The sequence below is a fragment of the Otolemur garnettii genome, unplaced genomic scaffold (assembly GCF_000181295.1).
Source record: "Otolemur garnettii isolate 467f Iridium unplaced genomic scaffold, OtoGar3 scaffold00054, whole genome shotgun sequence".
NCBI lineage: Eukaryota > Metazoa > Chordata > Mammalia > Primates > Galagidae > Otolemur > Otolemur garnettii.
Genome location: NW_003852449.1, coordinates 4,472,084 through 4,477,186, shown reverse-complemented (window position 1 = coordinate 4,477,186; position 5,103 = coordinate 4,472,084). Strand labels below are relative to the sequence as shown.

General features: G+C 39.3%; 1 protein-coding gene across 2 annotated transcripts in view; it reads right to left on the bottom strand.

Moving 5' to 3' along the window:
- MAP4K5 (mitogen-activated protein kinase kinase kinase kinase 5) overlaps window positions 1-5,103 on the bottom strand; it is a 102,330-nt gene that overhangs the window by 63,446 nt on the left and 33,781 nt on the right. The gene's annotated exons all lie outside the window — the stretch shown is intronic.

Here is a 5,103-nt window from a genome sequence, read left to right as displayed (position 1 = left end):
CGCAGCCCATGCAGACTTTCTTATTGACAAGCCCAGTTTTTCCTCTTTAAGGTTGATCTCTACCCCATGTGTTAAGACTTATGCAATCTTGTTAAGATACTGTATAAATAAAGCTGTTTCCACAGTTCAGCGCTGGCTGCAGTCACCAGCTGCGTCAGCCCTCCCGATGCCATCCTACTTCGATGCCATCCTACTTCGCATCCCCCGTCTTTCTGGCTTTGTATTTTCTCAATTTCCCACCTTTCCACTCAGGTCAACTGTCCCCACTCGCGCCTGGTCACAAGAGTCACTCTTTCGTGCTGGTACACGACAGAGAAAGATACAAAAGAAAGTGTTCCTTGTAGGATGTCATTACAAAATATTTTTCATTAGATATTTTTTCACAGTGGTCTCCGAAAAGTAACTTCAAGTTTAAAACTAGTGGTGTCCAGATAGACTCTGGCTCTAACAAAGTCACCTTAGAATTTAGTTTAACTATTAAAACCCCAAATTTATAATCATTAGGATTTTTTTCAATGGCCACTTCATGTAAATATTGCCATAATTCAGTTATAGGGTTTAGCATTAACAATTTTAAAACATAAGTAAGTCAAATGAGTACAATCTTCTAACTAAATAAAAATCTAAGTAAAATTTTTAAAAAATAATATAGATTTGTAAACTGGGGGAACATGTATTATATAAATGGTCACATACACCTGGCTTAAAGGTTAAATATAGGTTATAAATGAAAATGTATTTCTCAATGCTTAGCCAATGATGAGAATTCAAAACAGAAGATGGTCTCATGTTCCTCCTTATCAATTTAGGCAGAAGGAGTGAGAAAGCCGTGAGGGTCACAGTAGAAAGTTCATCACCTGGAGCTCTAGTGGGAGCTCTGCTTTCTGAGTCCATTCATGGGGACCAAAACACCACTTCCTTAGATCACTCCTCCACGGGAGCCTTTTCTATTACAGCATTAAAACCTGTTCTTTACACATGCTAATTTCCACCCAACCAGCTAAATTCTAGTCCATCCTTCTTTTATCAAGAAGTCCTGAATTACAGGGAACGAAGAGTTGAGAAGCACCTGATTTTGTCTCTCTGGATTCCCACCTGCTCATTTCCAAATGTGCACAGAAGTCTTAGATCTGGGCTGTGCTGAAAAATTCTTCAGCTAAGTCTGGGATTTAGAACAGATTTCCTCACAGGAGTAACTTCACATATAGTGCCTAACTTCTCAATGGTGTCTAAGTTCTTAAACTGACCTATGAATGTCAGTAATACGGCTGCATTAACACTAGTTAACAAACCACTACTTGGGGGAAATTGGCTCTGAGTTCACCCCACAACTCTGCTCCCAGCAGCAGCTGCTAGAGGTTTCTACCAGAGAGGGTGCGGTCTGGTTAGAGGAAGCAACAGCTTTTCACAGCTACAGCTGGAAGCCTTCTCACAAGAGGGGCCATTAGTAATTAAAATGTGTGCAGATTGTGCCTTCTTTAACATACACAATTTAGTGAGTAAACCCCAGTTCTGGGTATTCTTTACCATTTTCACTATTGTTTTAAGCTTTAATGCAAAGTGGGTACAACCTTCTGCCAACTGAAATTATGCCATGGAACAGACTTATATAAATATTTGTGCAGTCCAGCCTGTGAGGTAGATAAGGTCAATACAGTCACCTACTACAGACATAGCTGTTCTTTGATGGCCTACATGAGCCTCATTTAAATAATCTGAAGTCCAATCTATATCACTCCTCATGGGTGATAAGCCCAGCTACTGCTGCTTCCCACCGAGATGTGGCATAAAATCCTCTAGGTCCAGAGCTGTAGACCTGTAGACCCAGCTCTGTGGCACATGTATAAAGAAGTGTGAGAAGTATTTGCTCAAAGGGAAGACGTTGCATTCTTCAGACCTCGGGAACACACGGAGGAGACTAGCTGAGAGCCACAGAGCCTTTATCTTTGGCTTAGGCCAAGTACGTATGGTTTTCACCTAAATGTCTTCCTAGCCCTAAGGGACCAAAACTATCCCTTAAAAGCCACTTTCTCTTCCCGACTTTCCTGTTTGTGTTGATGACACTTTATTTTGGGTTGTAGCTGCTGCCAGACTATTTGCAGCCCTCCCGAGAGGCCCCGCCCCATTGGGCAGGAGCTGCAATTGGTGCCACAAGACCCCACAGCCTGGCCAGAGACTAATCACATTTGATCTTTTGACATGTAAATCATGGAGACTGAGTCACTGGTCAGTTCCCAGCAGAATCACATTAAAACTAGAATATTTGAGTAAAAGCCCACAAGAGACTGTGGCTGAGGTGCTCAGAGCTGCCTACTGAAAACCTGGCTGGCTGTCCTCATACAGGAAAGACAGAAATCCACCAGAGACATTAACATCTGGGTATTTTTCCCCTCCTCTCTGATGAGGGCAGTTGCTGGTAGTACCAAAGCAGTCAGAGGTAGCTGGAATTCACTGGGGCCAGATGCGTATCCAGCTTGTTAAAGCATATAGGGTGTGTGTGAGTGTGAATGTGAGTGTGTATGTTAGGGAACTCAGCCTGATACGCTGAGGAAGACAGTGACCTTCAGAAAGGGGAACCATGGGACCAAGAGGGATGGCAGTTCTGTCTCAGATGGTATTCAAGGGAACCAGTCCTAACTAAAATGATAATTAAATGATGTAAAAGCTTCTAAACTGGCGTGGGTCCTGGGAGGTAGCTTTAAGTGTGACCTGAGAAGTGCAGGTGTCAGCTATAGCATTCTGGGTTCTAGATGGCATTAGCACAGGGGATTTGTGTTTTAAACTTTTTTTGAAAAACCACTGTATTATTGTTTAAGTTTAGGATGTCAGTGACCACTACTGCAGTGATCATACCTTCCACCGTAGTGTTTCAAGGCTGACTTTAAAAGACAGACTTGCTGACGAAGGGCAAGTACTCAAGAGCCTGAAGGCCAAGTTTTCTGATGGACAAACTCTACTACTGTCCCTGTTCCTAAGCCATTTCCTGCCCAGCACTGCAACCCTAAACTACAATTTTTAATTGGAGTGGGCAGCCCACCCCCAAAACTAGCCACCCAGTGAAGACACAGGCTTAGAATCTATGGTCACCCTGGAGGCTTGTCTTTGCGCCTGGTTTCTTAGCTTTGAGAACTTGGCCACTGCTGGAGTATACTGAGCCACCGGCTGCTACCGCTACAATCAATCTATTCAAATAGGATCAAGTTAGACCCCATTAATGCCAAACTCAAAACACTTGTGAAAACACAGTAAGAAAAGATAAGAAAACTTAGAAGAAAACAGACTAGAACTTGAAGGCCTCCCAACACTCCTGGCAGTTTAACAGAAAGGGCTGAACCCTCCCATTCTGGAGGTGACCTGGAACAGCACCCTCATGTGTAAGGGTCCTCTGAATTCTGGACTCAGCAACCTCTTAAAAATGTCTTGCAATCAAATGAATCCTAAAAATAGTACTTGGAAAATGATTTAAAAACAACATACCCTCAAATTAAAACAAAAAAAGTACTGGGCATTAAAAATCTGGTTATGGCAAGAAGAAAGGCAGTAAGTTTCCTCACACCCCTTCCTCCCTCCAATGATACAGGAGTAAATCACGAATTTAATACTGAGGCAATTAAATCAGGATCTACAATTACGTGGACAACTGTCCCTCTAGACTACAAAATCCATTAGCTCTTAAACCTCTAAAGTTCTGTCCTTTTCATGTGACAAGGTTTTGGGGAAGGTTAAAAGCTTCACTAATATTGACAACATATCCTCTAATGTTATACTTAACTTTCAAAAAGTTAACATTCTAGTATTTCCACAAAAACGATATTACTGAGCATTTTCCATTTATTTCATCAAGTATTAACTGGTTTATACTTTTTGTATCTACTGTAAGTATTTCGACATCATTGTTCATATATTAAAAATATTAACATATGCTTCTGAATTGTATTTCCTATTTTAATCTTCTATTATGAATAAAATTTAATAGGAAACTATCAGAAACATAGCAACCTTATATGGGCATCAATAATAAAAACTACCATTTTTTAAGCTAACAATAACTTCTATGTCTTACTCTGTATTGTTGTGTCCACATTCACATACGAATCTTAGACAAGTCAGCCAATGTAGAAAAACATAAAGAATGAAATAAAAATGACCCATAAATCTACCATCCAAAGACAACTACCATCAGCATTTCAGTGTTCTCACCCAGTCCTGTAAATATAATTACAAGGTTCTCCCCATCACATACACAAGCTGGACTCATACGCAGCGGTTCTCAACCTGTGGGTTGCAACCCCTTTGTAACGATGAAAATACATCGGGCATCGGGCGTCAGGAAGGTTGAGAACCACTGCTCTACAGCTTCACAGACTATTTTCACTAACCAATGTTTTGTAAACATTGCCTGTGTCATTAAAAATCACTGAAAAGGTACCCAAATTAGGGAAAAAAACAAGTAAAAGTATCTCTGTTTACAGATGACATGATCTTATATGTAGAAACCTGAAGTCCACAAAAAATCTGTTAGAAAAGAAATTCAGCAAAACTTCAGGATACAAAATCTACACAGAAAAAATAATTGTTTCCATACTTTAACAATAATGATCAGAAAAAGAATTTAATAACCTAAACATAAGACCCCCAAACTATCAAATTCTTAGGAGAAATCAGAAAGGAAAAGCTTCATGACATTGGATTTGGCAGTAATTTCTTGGATATGACACCAAAAGCACCTCTTTTTACTACATAGTAATAAAATAGTATCTTCATTTCAATTTTATCTGTATTCAAAATCAAATTAGGAAACAGAGCACAAATGATTTTTACTTATTAAACAACACAACAATGCTATTAAGCCTTTATTAGTTTTTTGTATTGTTTAAAACCAATATACGAATTCTGGTGTGCACCTGTGTCTTTAAATTAACATTTTCTATCAATTCAGACTTTAAGTGTTCAAGTAGTAAATATAGGGTACAAATATTTTACTTGACACATTTTTTTAAAAAATAAAGATTGTTAAAAGATTTAAAATGCAAATTCTGAAAAGCAAGAACATACAACTTAACCAGAATAGCTGACTCTTACTTGTTCTATTTGACCAAAGCA